Source organism: Myotis davidii, unplaced genomic scaffold (assembly GCF_000327345.1).
Source record: "Myotis davidii unplaced genomic scaffold, ASM32734v1 scaffold79, whole genome shotgun sequence".
NCBI classification, from domain to species: Eukaryota; Metazoa; Chordata; class Mammalia; order Chiroptera; family Vespertilionidae; genus Myotis; species Myotis davidii.
Genome location: NW_006294339.1, coordinates 6,511,298 through 6,535,076, shown reverse-complemented (window position 1 = coordinate 6,535,076; position 23,779 = coordinate 6,511,298). Strand labels below are relative to the sequence as shown.

At 42.9% G+C, this 23,779-nt stretch overlaps 1 long non-coding RNA gene across 1 annotated transcript in view; it reads right to left on the bottom strand.

Moving 5' to 3' along the window:
• LOC102753145 overlaps positions 1 to 23,167 on the bottom strand; it is a 133,113-nt gene extending 109,946 nt beyond the window's left edge. The window contains exons 1-3 of the long non-coding RNA XR_001514678.1: positions 22,844 to 23,167; positions 16,866 to 16,936; positions 14,020 to 14,090 (exon numbers count right to left, since the gene is read on the bottom strand). This is a non-coding gene — a long non-coding RNA (uncharacterized LOC102753145). The remainder of the gene's footprint in view (positions 1 to 14,019; positions 14,091 to 16,865; positions 16,937 to 22,843) is intronic.
• Positions 23,168 to 23,779: the final 612 nt, after the last annotated feature.

The following is a 23,779-nucleotide window of genomic DNA, read 5'->3' as shown; positions in this document are numbered from 1 at the left end:
ATGGATGAGGACAGTGGGTGGGGAGTGAGGGCGGAGGGTGGGGTGGGAACTGGGTGGAGGGGAGTTATGTTGGGGAAAAAGAGTAACTAATGTAATAATCTGAACAATAAAGATTTAAATTAAAAAAAAATTTAAAAAAGAAGAAAAAAAAAAAAGAAAAGACAGGTCCTAAGGTTGCAAAGACCTTCATCTTTATTATTCATTCCGTTTCTAGAAGGATTGGTCCATCTGTCTGCCCAGTGCAAAAGAATGAAGACCATTCAGGTATTCAAAATTGTGATCATCTCTTAAAGGGGACTGGTGGTCCAAACACTTGTCTCAGAGGCCAAAGGTTCTCATCTGACACAGAGGACATCTACTTCCGGTTGTGGTACTGGGTGAGTGGGGAACAAGGGTCTTCAGGAAACTATTAGAGCCCATCTCCAATCTCAGAGGTCTCTCTGGACTTCATGGACACATGGTTTCTCTGACCACAGGCTCGTCCAGGCCACAGTTCCTGCCTTCCTGTCATGGCTGGGGCTGTCTCAGCAGCCACACACAATGGTAATGGTGGGGGAAGATCTTAAAAGGAAGCCAGGAAAAAGAAAAAGAGAAAAGGCCAATAGGTGAGAGTGGCCATGTGTTCTCCCCTGCCTGGAGTGAAGATTTTATCTCTGAAACCAAGCAGCTCAGCTACTCAATAATGAAAAGAAAAAGCATTTCATTTACTAAAAGAGCAGAGGCAAAGTTGGTATGCAGGTATCCTGCTTCATGCATTAGAGATAATTTACAACTTTTATCAAAAGAAGAAAATGTTCTACCAATAACTTTAAAATGCCAGTGTGGCCTGTGATTTGCACTGCACCGGGCGGGAGCCCAGACCTGCTCCACACCAGCTGAGTGACTTGAGCAAATGTCCATCTTCCTGAATCTGTCTCCTGAGCTGAACAGTGACACGAATGCTGCCCCTCTGACAGGGCTTGTCGGAATTAAATGATGTGATAGATGTAAAGCACCAAGTGCCATGCCTGGCACATAGTGGGTGCTAAACAAATCCTGGTTCCTTAGGGGGGAAAAAAAATGGAGAATAAATTGTGCTTTGGAAATAGTCATGGAAAAACCCAAGGCCTCTCCTAGAGAAGTAGCGCTAAACAGAGACATTTCCCAATAAGTTGTTCAAGATCAGCCCTCACACCGCCCACACAGTGGGCTTGTATGCTTCCTGTCCTGTTCTCCTTGAGTCAGGCCCTGCCAGCAAAAATGCACTCAACCACTCAAAACTCAATTGTTACAACTCACCCAGCAGGCATGTCAACGTGCCTGTTGACATGCGCACACAAATACTAAAAATGCATGCAATGCGATGCAGCCTGATAAACACATGGCTCCCTTCCACGTACATTCAGTAAAACGGTAGAGCAGGAGCTTTGGAGCTGGATGAATGTGGGTTCAAAGCTTCTTTTCCTTCTTTTAATAACGGTATGACCTGGAGCAAGTCACTGGAAATCTCAGTTTCCTTGTCTGAAAAGTGGTAATTACAATCCATCCTTAGCTTTTGATCTCCTTGCAAGGATCACGTAAGACAATGTACATAATAGAATGGTCTGATAAGCTATAGATGCTTAAAGATAATTATTGCAGAAATGCCAAGAATCTGAAATAGGAGAAGAGAGGAAAAGTCTCACACTGAGCTCACCTTCTTTACGGGGTTTTACTCAATTAAGTGAGTGGTCTCTTCTATTTCTCAACTCCTTAGGGGCTTTTTGCCTCTGTACAGTAAGGCCTTGACCTTAGCTGGCTTTGCTCTGTCATGGCCCTGCTTTCATTTAGCCTCAACAAATGAGCCAGCAGACTGAGTGTTAATGCCATGTTCCCTCTGTGTCTCTCCCCACCTCCCACCCACAACCCTAAATGCCCAGTGCAGAGCTGAGGGACAGCAGTTCCCAGGTGAAGGCTGGGAAGGAAGAATCGGATTTATTTCCACCCTCAAACCTCTTTCCATGGCCCTAATTCCCTGCCCTTCACCCTCTGCCTCTCTCTGTGAGCCTGCGTGTGTGAGATGGCCAGTAGTGAACAGGAAGGGCAGGGACAAAGAAGGGTATAGGTGTGACATTCCAGAGCTGGTATAGATATTTTGGAATAGGGAACAAACAAAAAATGTGCTGTGAAAAGAGAAATCATCCCTTCCTCCTCTCTTCGTTTATCTGAAACACTGTCAGGTGGAGAAGGAAGAAGGTGAAGTGAAGAAATACAGATCTGAGAAAGATTAGAATTTGAGAATCATATTACCAACTGTTTTTGCATAACACAGAGAGCTTCCTCCAGCTTTATCCTATTTTGCCTTCATACCATTTCGGTGAGGCAGATACTGTTAGCCCATTCCATAGATGGTAAAACTAAGGATAAGAAATGAGCAGTTATTTGCCTGTGATCACACAGCAGAGAAATACCGGATATGGGGCTCAAAACTGAGTCTTTCTACTCCAAATCTCAGGTTCTTCCTATTGAGGGGGTCATTTCTCCACAGAACAAAGAAGAGGAATTCTGAATCATTGACCCACCTCAAACTCTCTTCTGCCTCCACTCTAACAATCCATACACCAAAACAATCTAAGTGGTGTACACACTGGACTGGTCTCTTATCAAGTTGCCCTCTTTTGATTTGTACATATGCTATACTTCTTTAAAAAAAACAAAAACAAACACAAAACCATAGTACATGCAGTTTAAAATCTACTGGAAAATCATTTTTCACTAAAGGCTTTCTCTAATTCTTATTTTTAATAAACAGACCTGGTCATGTCATGTCACTCCTCTCCCTAAAATAGTTTTGTGGCTCTCCCCTGCTCTCTGGATGGCTTCTGGCAATCTACACAATCCTATCATTGCCTTCCTGTCCAGCCCACTGCCCCCTAGTTTGTGCAGGACCCACAGGGGCCAGGCTTTCTTTCCTCTGTTCCTTCTTTCTAGAACTCTGCTCCTTTGGGACATGACTGCCTCCTACTTCCTCATCCTTCAGGCAGCAGGTAAGACCACCACTCCTCCAGGGTTGTAACCAGACCTGCTAAACCCCCACAGTATCAGGGCCCACTTCCACACAGCCTTACTCTACTAGGCTGAAGTGCCTGTTTCTCTGTCCCCTTCTACCAGTCTGTCAACTCCTTGCAGGCAGGGACTGTGCCATGTCATTTCTGCTTCCCAGCACACAGCTCAGCAGAGGCTCAGGAATGTTTCTGGATCAGAGAATGAATGACTGACCCCCTACCCACTTTCCAGAGGGTTTGTTTTACTCTTTACTTGGAACTTCTCTCAGTTGTGTGTGCTCTGTCCCTTTGCCTAATCTGAAATTTCTGGAGGGCATGGTAGTGGACTGAATTGTGTGCCCCAAAAGATATGCCCCATCTTCTGTACTCTGTGACCCTATTTGGAAACAGGATCTTCCCAGATATAATTAGGTCAAGGGTCTTAAGATGTGATCATTTTGGCTCTAGGGTGGGCCCAAAATCCAATGACTAGTGTCCTTATAACAGTCTCCCTCTCCTGGGAGACTTAGGAAAGAGATGCCCAGGAAGGAAAGCCCTGTGAGGAGGGGCCCGAGATCAGAATGACCATGAGCCAAGAAACACTTGGAGTCTCCGGAAGAGAGAAGAGGCAAAGAATGGATTCTTCATTAGAGACTTCAGAGAGAATGCAGCCCGCCTGACACTTTATTTCACACTCTTTGGCTATCAGAACTGTGCGAGAATAGATTCCTGTTGCTTGAAGCCACCAAGGATGTGGCATTTGTTACGCAGCCCTAGAAACTGTGATATGAGCAGGAACTGTGCCTCTCACTAGTGGGATATCAAGCCTACCCACCTGCTCCAGAATCTTCAACCTCACTGTGCAAACAGTAGGACCTCCATGAAAGCCATAGGATGTACTAATTGGAAAGGCTTTGTCTCCATTTTTAGCTGAATTGGCTATCCTAAAGATTGACCAAAGCCAAAGAAAGGTTATGAAAACACCACAGCTGCGCCAATCAGTGAGCATGGAAGGCACTAGCACCTCCTGCAGGCTCACTCTAGGGTGGGCTAGCTGCTCTACCCCTGGCGTCTAGTTTAGTCATCTTTCAATCAGCATGTATTATTGAGTACCTGTTCTTAGGCCCATTTTAGAGGGCCTTCTCAAGGAAATGTTAACAGAGGGTCCTCAGGGAGGTGGGGTAACCTGCCTGAAATGTCACAATGAGTAAGTGGTGGTGTTGGGACTGGAACCCTGGGCTCTCAGGGCTGTTTCTGTTCACTAAGCTAGCACTCTTTATGACAGGAGGAGGATAAGGACAGGGAGGATGGGGGAGGGGGAGGTCAGGTGCCAAAGAGTGATTCAGTGCCGGAAGATTGTGTTTTTGTTTTCATTGTCTAGAAACAATTAGATATCACACCTCTAACTTTCGATTTTTTTCTAGTGGTGCTAAATTTAAGCCTTGAGTGATCGTTATCTGATCCATGTGCATCTTTCCACAGGCAAAGTGAATCATATGGTAAAGCTACCATGATAATTCTAGACAACATTGCAACCATGGCATAAAGTACAAGTGTGACAGCAGGCACATCACTGTCGCAGATGAAACAACGCTGATCCCAAAGGCGCGTGTGTGAAAGGAGTGGGCCCCTAAGTGACCACGAATTCTCCTCTCAACACTCCTCTCCTTGGTTTAGGTAAGACAAATGCTGGTCAGTGAGCCATCCAGGCCAGGAATCACCTGGATCGTCTATGTAGGCTCTTTCTTGCCATTTCAGAGAGAGGTCACATACACTTAAGTATTCAGCTCTGAGTGTGATGAGAAGCCACTGAAGGGAGTGGCACAGAGAAGTAGCAAGGACTGGATCGGGTTGTAGAGAAATACCATGTTTGAAGAATAACACAGGGGGCCAGAGGGAGAAGAGGAGGCCAGAGAGAAGGCTGCTGCAACAATCCAGGGAGCAGCTGAGCCTGCACACAGGGGCTGAGCCATAGCAGATCAAAACTGACCAAAGAAAGGAAAGTGAAGGGAATGGTCGGGAAAGAAAGAATAAGGCTCGGAAGGAGAAAATAAAGGTGGAGTGAGAGAGAAAAAAAAATGTTTTATGTAGTAAACAAGACCTCAGATAATCAATTAGTGAATGTAAGACCCTGGGATGGGAATAAGGGAAACAGGCACCCGCTATGTGCTAACCACCCACTTCATTGTATGACAATCACTCGAGGTAGAAATAAAGAGCCTCTACTTTATAGATGAGGCAGCTGAGGCACAGAAAAGTTAAGTAGTTCCTCCAAGGTCACACAGCCAATATGGAAGTGCTGGGATCAAAGTCGAGGGATTAAGTCCTAAACCTGCTCTTTCAAAATCTTATTCTGGCTGGTGCAAAGAGGTATATAGACACACTCCCTGCTCTCTGAAACTTCCCTGACTTATAACAACCCCATGAGGTCAGAACTGTTATTATCCCTATTTTTAGAAATGAGAAAACTGATGCCTAGAGAGAGAGGTTAAGTGACTTGCCCAAGTCACAACAGCTGGTAAGTGGCAGAGCCAAGATCAATCAATGGTCTAGCAGCAAATATCCTAACCACTACTCTGTGTCACTATGTAATGTAGTTGTTTTCATTACAACTTTTAAACCTCATTTATAGATAGAAGATATGTGAGAAAGGAATCAAGTCATTTAAGTCTACCCATTCGTCAAGACTTCCTGCAAACATGCACACACATTTGACATACACACACATATAGATACAGACACACCCATAAAGCGTATGCATACACAACATTCCAAAGTCAATTGCTTCCTAAATTAGGCTCTGTCATCTGAGTCTCTGGGGAAGGTAAGTCATTTACCCAATCATGATGAATTGCCAAAGCCATCGTCCATTCCCAAGCAGTACATGGACCTAGTCTTCAAATTACTTCTTAAGAAGTCCATTGGAACCCTCTGTTAACATTTCCTTGAGAAGCCTGGGGAAGCAGTGGAAGTTGAAAGGTTGAAATTTCAAATATTCAACCCTTAGCGCTAGAGACCCCTTCCAAGCACTGATGATTCCTGATGCCTTGCTTCTCTGGAAATACAGACTGGGCCCCCACTGCTGTGTAATTCGATTCCAAACATCAGAAGGAGTCAGTCTCTGTGGTGTAGAGAAATGTGACAGCCAGAAATCTACCCTTTCCTAGCTATATGATCCAAGCAGGGGACTGGGTTCCCGTATAAACAAAAGGCAGATAACATAATATCTACTTCTGAGCTATCATGAGGATTATAAAAGAGCCCTTAAATAAAGTGTCAAGCACACAGGTGGTGCCAAGGCAGGGCAGATTTTAGAGTCTTGACCTTTCCCCTATAAGGTAGAGAGTTGCTAACGTCCAACCAACAGAACCTATAATTACCATCTTTGGCCACCACAGGAAGGAGATGTAAATTAACAAGAACAAAAAAAAAGCAGTCAGATGTTTTCAGGTGGAAAGGCAGGCCCAGGCATCATTACCATGTTGCTAGGCGTTGTTAAGCCACCCACCTAGCCAAAGAGTGGGCAGCAATTAATGTAATTAGCACAGTGATGAGTGTCCTCTGTAATGATAAACAGCTCAGCCCTGCAAAACTTGACAGACCTGCTGCTCCCAGGAGGCTCTTGACCCTGAACATCCACTGGGGGAGTGGTGTAGGGTAGTTTAGTGGAGGGAGACTGACTTTGAATCAGATGGCACGGGAAGTAAATCCCGTCTTTGCTAATTTCTAGCTGTGTGACTAAAGGCAAACTGTGCCACCTCTCTTAGCCTTAGTTTTCCTTATCTATAAAATGGGGTTAATAATATCCTCACAGGGTTAATATAGTTCTCTGTATCTTTATCATCAGCATCATCGAAGAAAACCCAAACCAAGCTGGTGCTGAACTGGCAAAAACAGTGGAGTGTCTAAGACACAAACCTTGCTAGGGCCACAGTGGAGAGTCTAAGAAGACACAAACACTGCTGGGGCCTAGAGTGGGAGCAGCCATTTATTTTTCTCTGACTAAATTCAGGGCACACAGCACTGATCTGAGTAGCTAGAGTTTGGGATGCAAAAGGATATTGATACCCATGGGGGTAAAAAAAGGAGAGGAAGTACTCTTTGAGTTGATTAATTATTTAAGATAATGTTATAAATAATTACCACAAGTGTTATCAGTAATACTACCGTTCACATAAAAGCGCCACAGCAATCTGGCAGGTGGTAATAAAAACACGAAACCTGCCTATAACTTTGAACCTAGCAATGCCATTTTAAGAATTTACACTCTCGCAAAAGAAGGCAAATAATCTAAAGGTTATAGTGTGTATGTGTATGTGTGTTTATGGTGAGGTTCTTGATAATCATTAAAATTCACTAATTCATCCAATAGTCGCTCAGTGCCTACTGATACCAAGGAATAAAGACATTGAGTGTGAGGAGTTACACACACACACACACACACACACACACACACACACAATCAGGATTCATTCAAATGAAGGCTCTGAAAAGGTCTGTAAAGGAGAATGGATCAAAAGGGAGGGATCAACAGGGAAACTGTTAAGCAAACTAAAGCATAATCCCTGAGAGTGATTGACAAGAGAAAACTACATAGATACTTGGAAACATGCATATGAAGTGGTGCTAAATGAAAAGAAACAAGGAAAAAGGATCACAGGACTCAGAGAATGTCGAGCTAAAAGGACCTGGGACAACAGCCAGTTTAGTATTGTTCCACCCTTTCCACAGAGACCTGTGGCAAGAGAGGTTCACATATCCTAATGATGTAGGCAGAGAAAAATTAAGTTCTGGGTAATAATAATAAAATTCCCAGCTGCTAGCTGTCACTCCACTGTTTTTTCTCCCACTTGAGAAAGCTTCTCAGTATACCAGGGAGTGAGGCTGATGCTGTTAAAGGAAAAAACTTGAATCCATTCTAATTTGTTTAATAAAATGGGGACTGAGAGGCAACACTGCAGTTGAACACCAGAAATCTGGCCCAAGCCTCCAAGCTATTGATGGAGAAGTTGAACCCCACATGACCTTTCTTCCTGTCATGCTAGCACACACTTCTTGCTCAATCGGTATTCGTTGAGTGAGTATTCGTGAATGACTAGGCAAATGAGATGAGGTGACCGAGATCACCCACACTATATGTGGTTGGTAACATATACGGATTAAAACTCAGACTGGGAGTGAATTCAGACTGTACCTACAAATGCCTGGTCATGGTGTTACCATTCTTTAATTTGCTCAAGTGTAACGTGAGAAATAAAACAATGGCTCAGCAGACACAGCGATGTGGAGGGGCCACAGGAATAGTCTGAGAATACATGGAATTCTAGAATTCTCAGGTTATGGGTGGTTCCAGTGTCTAGTCTCCAGTGCTTAAAAGCCACAACTGAGGGCTCCCCATAAAGTGACACTTTAACTGCCCATCTAGGAACAAAGGGTCTTGTAACAAAATCAGCCAAGTGCAGAGCCCATAGGGGAAAGTCCTCCCCACCTGATGGTTGGGGATCTCTCCTTCTTGCCTTCCCTCTGCCTGGAATGCCCCTCCTGCCCTTTCCCCCCAGTATCAGTGTTTATATCCTTTATACTGTAGCCCCTCTTCAGAGAGGCTCTTTCTGATCATCCGCTTTTAAAAAGTCCCCACTGTTGTTGTTCTTCAAAAACAGAAGGGTGTAGAACTTCTAGGTCTGTAGGCTCAATCATTTCCCAGCTCCCTGTCAGATAACACTTCCATATCCTACTAGCTACTCCACAGAGAAAACATAGTTCCTACCCAGTTCTTTTCACTCATAACATTTACTGCATATTGTGATTTTGTATTAATTTGTTTACCTATTATCTATATACTGCAATCAAAACACTAGTAATTACAATTAATATTTATTGGACACTTACTGTGTCCAGTACTCTAAGTACTTTACATATCAATTCAATTAATATTAACAGCAACCCTCTAAAATAGGGTCTATCATGAGCCCGGTTTTACAGATGAGGACATGGAGATTTAGAGAGGAATGTGGCCAAGTTCTTTGCAAGTTAAGGACAGAGCCTGAGATCAGATCCCAAAGATCTGGCTCCAGAGGCTAAGCCTACAAAAGGAGCCTCAGCCGTAACACAGCCATTCTGCTCCAGGGCCCCTATGGGGGCTGTCAGAGCACATCGATGAATAAATATGACAGCCTTCTCTCAAGGAGCTCACAGGCTAGTGAGGAAGAGGAACCCTGCAACCGAGGAGAGGAAGGGAAGTAGACAATCACACTGGAAGGGAAGGCAGAAGGCCCTGAGGGAGAGACTCGAGTTTCTGAATGAATTCTACCTCTGGAAGTCTCTGCTTGTTCTGCTCACAAAGCCTGCAGACCCCCCTCCATCTGCACAGGTGGACTGCTTTGCTGTAATACATGATACTGTGATATGTGTTACTGTAAGACAAGTAAGACTGGTAACTGGGGGGAAGAGAACAACATAACATGAAAGTGTCTTTATTTCACACTGATTTTCCCCAGGATGTTAACGTTTTAGTATTGCACCGAGCAGCAGCAACTGAGTGGAAACGATACTAACACAGCTGAGTGTGTCTGACATAGAGGCACACGGTACTAGGGGTATGGTGAGATGCCCTTTCTCCCTCCTCCTCCTGCTTGGCTGTTCACCCACATGTCCTTTCCTGAAAGGGCATATTGCATGGCACCTCCCATCTTTGAGCATTTGCCCTCAGCTCCATAACTCAGCAGCCTCACCCCCATCCTGTGCCTTCATCAAGCTACCTCTGCCAGTTTTAAAGTAAGGTCTTATGTTTGCTGTAGTATGTATAGGTGTGTATATTTATTTACTTAGTCAAATTTTAACAGGTCTTTTAGCTTTATTATTTTTATTAGGATAAAAAGTTTTATCTTGGCATTGTGGTCAAAATATTGTATAGGTTTTCAATAATCTGCCTCAACCCTATTTTTGCAAAATGTCCCGTTTTTACTTTACTTTGTGTCTGCAGGACACAAAGTGTTTCAGGAACATACATGTCCCATTACAGCAGAATCACCTGTATCGGTTCACCAAAGGCTTTGCTGGTAGCTATTATGGTATTCCTTACACATGTTCCTTGAAGTAGGCATATGTGGCGATCACCACACTCATTTTCAGATGTGGGAACTGGACTCAGAGGTATAAAGTGACTTATCTGGAGGACATGAAATGGGACTTGAACCAGGTCTTCAACTCATTTACCCAGTCCATCTACCCAGTCTCCATTGTACCCACAGCACTTAGCAAGTTTCCTAGCACACCGCAAGCAATTTATCAATAAGTTATTCTGGGAAAAATTAATAGTGCCTCCATATCATTCATCTCTCTGACAACAGAGTTCATGAGCCTAATTTTGAAAAAAAAAAAAAAGGAAAGGAAGAAGTAACTAAGTGTTTTGAGTTCCTATTATGACATAGAATGACACTAGATGCTTTTGAACACACACACACACACACACACAGTGAGATAACCTTTGATCCATTTTATGGATGAGAAACTGAGCAATTTAAAGGAAACTGCCCCAAATCACACTACTGAGAAGAGAATGAGTTTAGATTTGATGCCAAAGCCCATACTATTCCATTATATAAGTGGGGAATGCCTGCTGCTTGTAGAATAAGAAACAACCTTAAATGGTACATGGACAAATCTATTTATTTTAAAGGTTGTGTATTTACTTTTACAGTTGTCTAAATGTTTATAGCAAGTCATATTGTTACCCATCTATAACAGTAATGTATCATCTCCTATAAAAATGTCTTTAAGTTTTAAAGATATGAATCTATTTAAAGAAAAATATTAAGTAAATTGATTTTAGGGATAGAGTGGACACTAAAAAATGGAAAAAAAATGACTAAAACTTGCAGAACATGACTCTTAATCCTAACAAATAAATTCCTTAATAAAACATTTTCTTTTTGTCAATAGATTCTCATGAGTTGTATCAGCAGATATTTTCTAAATTACCAAGAATAGAAAGGAAATTGAAGCAGGGGTGATTCCCTGGCCAGTGTTCAAGGAATTTAACATTCTACCCTCTATTTCCGCATCTGTGCCATCTAATGTTTCTTTGCAGGACTCAGACATAGCTGGTCTGAGCAGTACGTGGGTTCTCTTAAAACAGGGGAAGCAGGAGAAGAAGGAGACTTCATATATTTCTGTAAAGGGTAATGGAAGTGTCAGAGCCCAGTGACAATTCCCTAATCACCCATATGCTTGATATTTGTGTCACGCAGAGAAACAAAGTCAAAGGCCCTGGGCCCACTCCAGACACCTGGTTTCCATCCCATCTTTGGCCACTAGCTTACTGTATCACTCAGGAAAGCCACAGCAGGGGGTGGAGGCACACTAACCCCCTTGGATAAATGAAGGAATTTTGATTTCTATACCCATTCTCCAGTGACATGAGACACACCCAACCAAGAATGACTGTAATTGGCAAGAGTAGCTATCCATGGAACTTAGGAAGCACCTGCCTACCCCAGGCACCAAAGTCCTTCCAGGTCTGATAGTCTGTGATTCATGATTTAAGTTCCTTGGATTGCAGATGGCCACACAAGTAGCAGTGATGCATACAGAGAGACATTAAACAGTCTCTAGATTATGCTTAGAATGTCACACCACAGGCAGCATAAGCCAAGCTACTGTAAACTCCCACCTGCCCTACTAGGTACTCTGGTTAATTAAATGTCCATGTGAATATCACTGGGCTCATTATAATTGTAGATGTGGAGTTTGTATTTTTAAGAAATGCATAATGTGACTTTGGAATATATTAAACACAATTTAAACTACCCCTGGTACATGTTTTTGTTTCCTCACTTTATATTGTTAACAATGAATGCTTATTGCAGTAGAGTACTATAAAGAAAATAGTCATTTCCTCCTTCCACAACACCCATGACTCCCTGCTCACTGACATTGGACTTGGCCATGTGATGGGCTTCAGCTAATAAAATGTGGGCAAAAATGACAATGTACCAGTTTGAAGCCTAGTCCTCAAAAAGCCTCAAGTGTGACCATTTGACACAATCTTTGCCAGGAGAATAACATATCCCTGGTAGAGTTTGCTTCTGTAGGATGGGTTCTACAGTGAGATGCATGGAGCAGACCTGAATTTAACCCTCAGCCCTATTCCTCCAGGAAAAGCCATCATCACTGCTTAGAACACTGCAGGGGAGGAAGAGCAATGGAGAGGGAAGAAGACTGAAGGGGGCCCTTGGAAGGCTATGCCACCTCACCTGGCCTGCAGACTGATAAACAGGAAATGTTAGGCATTTACCTAACATTGTATAACACAGATTTTGTGGTGTTTTCTTTCACAACAAAAGCTGATTAATTCATCTTTTGTGATGAGCAAAAATGTACAAAAATCATATATTTTTAATAGTGAATAAAATCTTTCTAACACACCCACAAGTAAGGTAGCTGATAATGACCATTTGATATATAACTTTCTACTCCTCTCTCTGGGTTTCGTAAGGACTAAATGATCAAATGTATATAATAAGCACTTAGCACAGTAATGGGCATATGCAATAAGCACTCATTAAACATTAGCTTTTTTTTGCCCTGGCCGGTGTTGCTCAGTTGGTTGGGCATCATCCTGTGCACCAAAAGGTTGCTGGTTCGATTACTGGTCAGGGCATAGGCCTGGGTTATGGGCTCAATCCCCAGTAGAGGGTGTGCAGGAGGCACCAATCAATGTTTATCTCTTTCCCCCCCTCCCTCTCCCTTTCTCTTTCTCTAAAAATAAATAAAAAATATTTTAAATAAACATTAGCTATTTTTATTAATATTCTCATGCAAACAAATATACTCTATACTCATAGGTTTTTATTTTATTTTTTAAAATATATCTTTATTGATTTCAGAGAGGAAGGGAGAGGGCAAGAGAGATAGAAACATCAATGATGAGAGAGAATCACTGATAGGCTGCCTCCTGCACACCCCCTACTGGGGATTGAACCCAAAACCCAGGCATGTGCCCTTGACCGGAATCAAACCCGAGACCCTTCAGTCTGCAGGCCAATGCTCTATCCACTGAGCCAAACCAGCAAGGGCAAGGTTTTTAAATTTATGCAAAAATAAAACCATGCTACAGACATTACAACTCGCTTTCTTCATATAACACTGTATCATGGGCATTTCTCTATCTTTTTAAATGGCTACATGATATTCCATGGTTTGAATATACCATAATGTATTTTATCTATTTCCATTTTGTAGATAAAGAAACTGAGACGCAGAATGTTGAGGTGTTTGGCAAAAGTTTGGCTGCCCTGTGACATACTTGGGCAATCAAAGGTAAGTGGAAGTGACTTTTGGGCAAAGCTTTAAGAGCTGTCCCTGGTGTTGCCTCCCTCTTCCCTGTGATACACACCAGCAATATCTCAGATGCGAGTTGCTCCTTCAGCCTGAGTCTCAGAGTAAAGAGTTAGGCCTGAATCAGGATGAAAACGTGACATGCACATGAAATAAATTCATGTTATTTTAAGCTTCTGAAATCTGAGGGGCAGTTTATTGCCATAACATAATGTAGAGAATGCTGATGCGGAGTTTCAAGGCTTTCAAGTGTTTGATGTCCACTGCAAATATTCATCCTCACTAGTTCGGCCAAGCACCGACATGCTAGTCAATCAAGATGTGGGTTGACAAAATAATGGGGAATAATCTCCTTCCTGAACTACATTTTTCAAAATTATCAGTAGCTCTCTACCCCAATGCAAAATCACTAAGCAAAGGACATGACGGCATCCACAAAAAGAGAACTCTAGTGACATGGTCCAGTAGGTTAAGGACTATCCTTTGTATGTGGGAAGCCTCTAGGTAAGTCAGGATCATGACAACATTGACCCAATTTTTTTTCCAGGTTGAAAACTCCATCACATGAACACTCAACAGATCACTAAAGTCACTAGTTCCAAGAAAACCATCATCACTGCTTAGAAAACCGCAAGGAAGGCAGGCGCCTTGGGGAGAAAGTAGACTGAATGGGACTTACCAACTCTGAACCTCAGTTTACTCAGAAGACTGCTGTGAGGATCCTCTGAAAGATAACAGGTGCAGGCACAACTAATAAGAAAAAAACATTTATATTTTGATTTTTTAAGTGAAACACACATTTATTTTAGACAGTTCTAGTACAAACAGAAACATAGGGAGGAAATTGGAAACCACTCAAATATCACAATATTGACATCTTGATGGTTAATTGGCCATATTTCCTCCTAGGTAAATGCATATACATATTATAATACAAGGCCTTCTGTATGCATTTATTAAGTATGTGCATATATATTTTACAAGATCCTTCTCTCATGCTCATCTTCTCCATTGTTCATATCCAGCTAAACTTCTGGTCCCTCCAAACATTCACCATAGTCTGGCCCCATAGTCAGGCCTTTGTACATGCAGTCCTTCTTTCTAGAACCCTCTTTCTCCACTGTATCCTCTTCTTCTGGCTACTCCTCCTTAGAGGATAATTCTCTGACCTCTATGTTGTCAGATGTTCCTTCTCTGTGTACCCAGAACATCCTGACCTTCCTTCTCATAGTATTATCATACTTGACTCATCTTGCCTCTTTATTATGTATTTTCCTGTTATACCCCAATTTTGGGGTGGGTACTGTACCTTTTGCCCACCAATGTTTACCAGGGACTGGCCCTTAGTAGATGCTAAAAATTGTTGAGTAAATGAATAACATATTTAACAATATATGCTACTTATATGTCTTCAGAAATCCCCAAAGCACCTGGCACTTCTCAATAAATATCAACTGAAAGATTGAATATAGAAGAGGATGTAAGACATGGCAACATGTCCCATGAAGTTTATGAATTTTAAATAGAAAACATTACCAACAGGAAGCATGGGTGTGTGATTAAGTGCTATGTCCTTTACCCCTGCCCCCTCCACTAATTCTTTCAAACAGAAAAGGGAAGAACAAAACTCCCTAACTTCAATTCCACACCTCTTCTCTCTTTGAGGGCATCCTGCAGCACCAGCTGTAATAAGAAGACATTAGCAGCCGAACTGGTTTGGCTCAGTGGATAGAGCGTCGGACTGTGGACTCAAGGGTCCCGGGTTCTATTCCAGTCAAGGGCATGTACCTTGGTCGCGGGCGCATCCCCACTGGGGGGCGTGCAGGAGGCAGCTGATCGATGTTTCTCTCTCATTGATGTTTCTAGCTCTCTATCCCTCTCCCTTCTTCTCTGTAAAAAATCAATAAAATATATTTTTTTTAAAAAAAAGACACTAGCAGCTCTAACATATATACTCCAAAATCTCAGTGGTTCAACACAGTGTAGTTTATTTCTCATTCAGGCAAAGTCCAATGAGAGTATTCTGGGTCAGTGGGCAATCTTCCACATGGTCATTCAGAGATCCAGTCTTTCTATTTGTGGCCCTACCCTTCTCTATGACCCTTACTTTTAACCAGGAGATGGAGAAAGATGGTTTTATGAGCCAGGCCTGTACACAGTACACATTACATTCACCCCCTTTGCTTTGGCTAAAACTCAGCCAAGTGGTCACACCTATTAATAAAGGAGGCCAAAAAAAATGTAGTTTAGCTGTAGGCACAGGAGGAAAAGGGAAAGGAGTTTGGTGAACACTTCATAGTTCTTCTACAACTAATGGAAAGCAAGTATCCAGTTTTAAGTGATCCCAAGTACAGGTAATTGTGATTTATGGATACTGTTTTGGTAGAGAATGTCCATTTAACTCATATTGGACTTGAGAAAATATCATCACAAGTTTTTAAATTTTGAGAGTAAACAAAGGGGTCAATTCCAGAATTGAGAAACCAATGTTGATGACCACTCCCACGCAAATTCTAAAAGAGAACATTTAAAGATGGCTTTTGTATAAACTTTGAAAATAAAGTGGTGATTATTACAAGTTACTATGGGCTCACTAGGAATCACCATAACTAACCAAACATAGTGTCCAGCACATTACAGACAATAAATATGTATTGAGTGATGAGCTTCAATTCTACTCTTAAGGCAACTATCCCATTGGTTAAAAAAACCCTGTAATTTCAGAAAATTCCTCCATAAATATAGCAGTTTTTCCTTCTAACTTTTAACCATTACCCTCACTCTGACCTCAAAGCCTACAGAATAGCCCAGCCCTCGCAGCTGTGGTTGAGTATTAACCTATGAACCAAGAGGTCACAGTTCAATTCCCAGTCGGGACACATGCCCAGGTTGTGGGCTAGATCCCCAATTTGGGGTGTGCAGGAGGCAGCCAATCAATGATTCTCTCTCATCATTGATGTTTCTATTTCTCTCCCCATCCCCCTTCCTCTCTAAAATCAATAAAAATATTTTTTTAAAAACACAAACCTACAGAATAAGTCAACTCCTCCAAGTGACAGTTGCACAACTACTTGGAGATTTCTACATACATTCCCACAGTCTTTTATTTTCCCCTCTGGGTAAATACTTTCAGTTCCTTCATTTCTTCTCCATGGAGCATAGTTTCAGGCTTCTCACCACTTGGCCTATCTTCTCTGAGATCTCCCAGATTGGTCAAAATTGCTTTCTAGTTTCATGTCCACAGCATTCCCAACACAGTCCAATCAGCACTGAAATTGTCCCTCCGCAGCTCTGAGTGTCACCAGAAGTATTTAAGTAAAGAAGAAGCTGCCAAAATAATTCCTGCACTAGGGGAAGGGCAGGACTAGGAAGATGACTTCTAAGGACTTTGCCCCTTTATGATCCTACATAAGTTTTGTGGGAGTTCTTACTGCTGAAAAGACATCACCATAAGGGTGATGATGTGTACAAGAATTCCACATTCCTCCTTAACAACCTCTGCAACAACTCAATGTACTTACTTACTTGTATTTCAGTTTTCATTTCTGACTCTTTACTCCAACTGTGATGTGGATGCATGTATCCAAGTTGACAACCTGGAAAAATAAAGGCGGGGGGCGGGGGTGGTAAGGAAGAGAATGAGACACTCCAAAATTGGGAACCAGTCTCAAGCAAATGAGAACTAACTTTGTTGAGAGTTAATCCAAGAGAAGGACTTCCATAGGGCTCTGATGTACAAGGAAGATTTACTGAACACCCTCTATGTGCCAAGCATTGGGCTAAATGCTGTGGATATAGTGAAGACAACAAGCTACCCTCTTGATGCTTTGCTTCTGGTGGACAAGACTGATCTTAAACAAAAACAAGCAAACAAACAAAAAAACTCAACAATAACACGAAGAGATATGGAATAACAAATTAAGATAAATTCTGTTTTGATGAGGAAATCTTCATTTCCCAGGCTTTGGGTTTTCATGAAGTGACATTTGTTAACTTTCTCCATCCCTTATTTATCCCCCATGGGGAGAGGAGTGGGTTATCTGGTCTCTGAGTTCAGAAGACCCAGCATGCCCATCTCAGCCACTTTCTCTTTTCAGAATCAATTTGTCTGCAGGATGTATACACTCACTGTCCATTTGGAAGAGGCTGGCAACTGCCCACCTTTGCCAGGGACTGGTGGGTAAGTTCAGTTCAGGGTGAAGCATTAGGCAATCCATGATGGCCTCATGTCTGCCAAGCCCTCCAATCCTATATCAGCTATCAAGCTGACATTGCGATCTCCATTCATCTGCTTCCCATATCCAAATTTCAGCTGGTTCTGAACTCAAGAGGGGGACAGGGAGAGTTATTATTTTATCATCCTCCTGAAATCCCAATGCTATTTTAAAAAAAAAACATAGGGATTTATGAGGAAGTATAAGAGGGAAATATAATTCAGATGGGGGAGGATGTGGTATGAAAAAATAAAGTCTCTTTAAGTGACATTTAAGCTAACATCCAAAAGAAACAGAAATTGGCCAAGGAACAGGGAAGAAGTAGGAGGGCTCCCATAAAGGTTCTTAGGCAAGAAACAGTTTGTCTTGTTTGAGGAACCAAAGAAGTCCAATGTGGGAGTCATGTGGTCACCAAATACCTCCAGCTCTCTGCCTTCCAGGCAAATAGGATTGCACTTCCTGGTCTCCTTGTGCCTGGGTGGGGCCATGAAACTACTTTTAGGCAGTGTATCCCGAGAAGCCACACGTGACATTCTCTGGCAAAGGTACTTAAATGTGCGTGCCTAAGACCCTTCAAAACATTCTTTCCCTCTGCCTTGATCAATATCTGTAATGTTCTTGATAAAGGGTGATACAATAGGCTGTGTCCCAGAGGAAGACAATGTAATCAGAATCCCTGCCAATCCCTGATAGACATGGAGTAGGAGCAAGAAATAAAATGTTTCTGTCTTGAGTACTGAAATTTGGAATTGTTTTTTACTGTAGCATAACCTAATCTGCCCTGACTGGTACAGCCACAGCCAGTGTGGCTGCACAACAGTAAGTGAGGGGAGAAGTACTAGCTATTTCATTCAGGCTGGTGAGGAAGGATAGCCCAGATCATGTGAGATCTTATAGGCAAGGTAAAGAATTTGGGCTTTATCCCAAATCCAACACGATGTGCTCAAGAAGGTTTCAGTGAGTTTGAAATGTTCCAACCTTTATGTATTAAAACAAGGTACTGTTATTTGACCTATTAAATCACCCACTTAATTCCATTATAGAAATAGCTGTTTTAAAAAAAAAACATCAACAAGCATTTATTGAACACCTTCTATCCTTCCATGTGCCAGGCACTGCATTAAGCACAGGTGGTACAAAAATGAATAAGACAGTTCCTGGATCTGGAGTCAGGAATATTAGAAAACATTTATAACACATGATAAACATTCTCTGCTTCAGGTATGTGTCCAGTGTGGTGAGAGCCAAAGAATATAATAACCATTTGAGGGAAGGGTAGTCAAGGGTAATAGAAAGCATCAGAGGGAGCTTATTTGAGCTGGGTCTTGAAGGGTGAGTAGGAGTTTGCCAGGTAGCATTTTCATTCTGGATATAAGTAAATGGAAAGACAGGAAAATGTCAAAGGACTGGAAAATGTTTAGGATAGCTGAGACTCATAGGAATGGGGGGAATGTGTAGTTGAAGGGTGTGGTAGACTATATTGCTATTTGCAAATACTTGCTGCCCCTCCCCACTGACATCAGGCTTGGCCATGTGCACTGCTCTTACCATGCTCTTTAAACACCATGCTCTTTCCTCTCTGCCATAACAATCAGCAGTATTCCAGAAAGGGCGCAAGAGCAAGGATGATGTGTGGGAAGCAGAGACACAGCCAACCCATAATGGGTGTGTAGTGTGAATGAGAAATAATTCCGTGGTTGTCATCCAGTACAATTTTTGGATTGCTACCTTTTTGTAATCTCGACTATACAGAAGCAAGAGTGTCCAGCTCTTGACTTCCAGCCACTCTCCTGAACCCTGTAAGACATGGTCACATGACTAGTTTTTGACCAATAACGTATAAACATAAGTAACGTGTCTTATTTCTGGGAGGAAGCTTTTAAAGCCAATGTGAATTCGCCATGCTTTCTTTCCCCCATTGAAATGGTTTGGATGTTATGGAAGCATATGTCTAGATGAAACCTTCTTCAGACTTGGTTTCTGAGTGAGTACACTGTGCAGAGTCCCTTTGACTTTGAACATGTAGTATGAGCAAGAAATAAAGTTTATGGTTTGTTTTTGTTAAGCCACTAAAATTTTAGGATTGTTTGTTATTGTGGCAAATCTGGCCTATCCTGACTGATATAAAAACTGGCACCTAGCTGTAATTAGTTTGGCTCAAGGGATAGAGCGTCGGCCTGCGGACTGAAAGGTCCCAAGTTTGATTCCGGTCAAGGGCATGTACCTTGGTTGCGGGCACATCCCCAGTAGGAGGTGTGCAGGAGGCGGCTGATCGATATTTCTCTCTCACCGATGTTTCTAACTCTCTATCTCTCTCCCTTCCTCTCTGTAAAAAATCAATAAAATATATTTTTTAAAAACTGGCACCTAGACATGGGGCAATGTGATAACAATAAAATTAAACATTTGTTTAGAGGACAGTAATTAAGAACACTGTTAACAGAAGCTAAAAGGATAGTGATCTATTTGATGAATATATCACCTGTGAGAATTAGAAGGCATATCATTAATCTAATGAATTCAGAATAAGAGACCATAAAACGAAATGTTAGTAGCATGTGCTGGTTGCTGTTGGATGCATTTGGAAACTTATTATAAAAAAAAGGAAAGAAATGATCTCAGAAAAGAATTGGCCAGTTTGCAAGCAGGAATGAAAGACAGTAGAGACCATCTAGAAATTCAGAGATTTGTAGGGTTACAAGAGGTTACTATTTCTCAATCTCAACTAGTAAAATATACAATTAAGAAGTGTTTTCAACAAGAAAAGGCTGGGTAAAATCGACCTTGAAGTATGGGTCAAGTCAAGAATATAGCCTTCACCCTATTGTTAAAATCTCTGGATAAATTGTGTTACCCAGCATATGCTTTCAATTGAACAAAATGGCTCTGGAAAAGGGAGGAAAAGTGTGAGTCTCACACCAAAGGTCAATAAGTCCAAAGCACTCAAAACCAAGTTAGGGGGTAGGAGGGCAGGAGAATGAATGAGAGACAGAGAGATCAGCAGGCATGAGATCAAGAAAGCAAAGCAATATGGCAGACCATAGGACTATGTCTACAAAAAAGTTGGCCAGGCTATTAGGAAGTGAAAGGCTGGAATCAAATCGATAAGAAGCCTACATTTATGTGAGAGTTCTACTGCCAAAAGCACATCAGCCTGGATTAAAGGACACTATATTGGAGACTTAATATCACTCTGTATATCACCCCAATGTTTAAAACAGTGGTTCTCAACCTCTGGCCCTTTAAATACAGTTCCTCATGTTGTGACCCAACCATAAAATTATTTTCGTTGCTACTTCATAACTGTAATGTTGCTACTGTTATGAATCGTAATGTAAATATCTGATATGCAGGATGGTCTTAGGCGATCCCTGTGAAAGGGTCATTTGACCGCCAAAGGGGTCGAGACCCACAGGTTGAGAACCGCTGGTTTAAAAGCTTATTTTAAAACATGTTTTCCTATTCCTGCTCTAGATATAGAAGAGAAATTATCTCTCCTAGGCAAAGCCAGGGGTCATAGATGGGGCAGCTCCACTGGGGGAGCAGAATCAGGGTCTAACCAGGGTGCTTGCTGGGGGGTTCTCAACATGTCTGCTCAGTGGACTAGTGTCTACCTGTGGTCTCCTATTTCTTCTCTTCCCAAATGGGTGTCCGTTCAGTTATCCTGTCTCTGTCCCACTGTTCTATACTGAGGGAGTGCAGGGTAGACAAAGTCACATCTGGAGCTGATACAGGGTTTCATACGCATCCGCCAGAATCTGGAAAGTGAGCTTGGCATTCTGTGACTAAATGGGTTTTTAGTGTTGTCCCCTTTGAGGAAAGAAGGCGGGAATGCTGCCTGCGGGAGGACACTAAGCCAAACACTTGGTGAACAGAAAGCGATGCTGTTAGAATCATTAGTATTGTTCCACAAATCTTCCTGGCTCTTTCCTTTCAAGACACCTGGCAGGATTACAGAGATTCAAAGACAGGCATGGTGACATGACTTGCTTTCGCCAATGATACACGAGCAGAGTGCAGTGTGTCACTTCCAGATGGATATTCTGAGAGCCAGTGAATAATTTCCCATCTCCTCTCCACCACCGCACCCCCACCCCCACACCAGCCAAAACAGTAATACACATACTTTAAGATGAAACCTTCTTCTTCAACTGGAATCCTCAAATGACCACAGCAACAGTACTCCCCGCAGGCCCACAGTGGACACATAACATCAGTAAGAAATGAACTTCCCGGGGGTAAGCCACTGAGATGTTGGGGTTGTTTGTTAACGGAGCATAGCTCAGCCTTTCCTGACTGATAAAGGGAGTGAGAGAGGAGGCCTGAGAGCAGGAGCTAGGCTGTGAACGGCCCCTTCTCCTAGGCAAAGGTGTCCAAAATCTCTCCTGGTGGGAAGGAGAAGCCAATGAAGGCTTCCAAGCAGGGGCATTAACATAGACAGATCTGCTATTTTTTGGATGAAATATGCTATTTCTCAACATAGGGAGAAAACCAGCCTACTAAACCACATAAGGCAGAGAGGAACACACAGAACCCTTAGGCAAAAGATATATATTTACACAAAGTCCTAAGTCTTGAATTTTCTAAACACAGGAGCTCTGAAAGGAGTTACAGAAGACAAGACAAGGCAAATGTCTTCTCTCCCACCATCTAAGCCAGTGGTTCGCAACCTTCTGGCCCTTTAAATACAGTTCCTCATGTTGTGACCCAACCATAAAATTATTTTTGTTGCTACTTCATAACTGCAATGTTGCTACTGTTATGAATCGTAATGTAAATATCTGATATACAGGATGGTCTTAGGCGACCCCTGTGAAAGGGTCGGTCGACCGCCAAAGGGGTCGCAACCCACAGGTTGAGAACTGCTGATAAGCTCTATTTCCTCTGCAATGTTGTAAGAAAGTCTCCCAGAGCAGAGAAGATACAGGGACTGTAACACAAACCTGAGGCCAATTTCCAGCCACCTGTGTGGACAGAGCAAGCTATTTAACCTCTCTGGGCCTAGCTCCCCACATGTTAAATCCACCCAATAACATGCACAGCTCTGTGACTGTGGGAGAAACCACCTATTTAAACTGCTCAGGCAAATGCCTGGCTGATAGATTTTTAATACATGAAATTTGTTTTTATGACTCTCCTCATAAACATTATGAAGAATACCAGCTCCCCTGATTACTAAAGAAAATGACTCAGGGCAACAGTATCGAGAATGTCCTCTCCTTGAGGAAAGTAACTGATCTTGTCGTCATTACTGTATCCGTACCCCCCACCGCGCACCCAGCATAGTACCTGGCTCATAGTAGCCACTCAGTTTTCCTCTGCTGCATGAGAGAATGAGAGGTGAGTGCCTGGAGTGAAGAAAAGTCAAGATTTCCCTTCCCCCGGCTGCTTGTTGGGCTGTTAAGTCTGACCTCTCAAAGCCACAAAACCCTTAAAGCTCTGGGCTCTGAACCCAAGGCTGAATTCCCCCAAGTTCTGAAAAGCCAGAAATAAAACCCAGAAGCATAAACTGCTGCAGGTCCAACTGCAAGTCCCAGTATTAGGCCTTCTGCCTGGGAAAGAGCTGACTTCTGACCCTTTCCTCCCTCCCCCTTCCTCCCCCTCACTGCTCCTCACAGGCGTATGTACACCTGTTCCTGCCAAGTCACACTCAGATGCTGGCATTCCACGGAGGCTCTGGGAAACTCCGGGAAGGGGCCCGTTTGGCAACCACCTCCCGGCCCTGAAGGTGATGATGCTACAGGAGCTCAGCCCACTGAGGTGGCTCTCCGGGGTCCCTCTTGCCGGGAAAGGAACTGCAGCTCAGAGAAGCTCGCTTCACCCCGTGGCAGGGCTGGCCACGACAGAATCCACGATTCCCGACTTCAGTATTCTTTCCACCAGACACTTTGTCCCCTAAGGGGCGCGGGATCCAGGAGGATAAAAGCGCCACCGCAGAAAAGGAGCCACTTATATGTGTCTAGCGCTTCCTACAGGCTACGCCAGATACGGGCCCGGCACCGGCCCGGAGCAGAGTCCTTGCTGCGTGACTTTCGGCCAGTGTCTCGGACTTATTTTCCGGGAAGCAACTCTAGGCGGGAGCTCAGCGTGTGCGTGCGTGTGTGTGTGTGTGTGTGTGTGTGTGTATGTGTGTGTGTGCGCGCGCGCGCGCGGTCGTTCCAGCGATGTGGGGTGTGCGTGTTCTTGTTATGCGAGGGCAGGGGGTAGACTATCACCGGGGTTCTC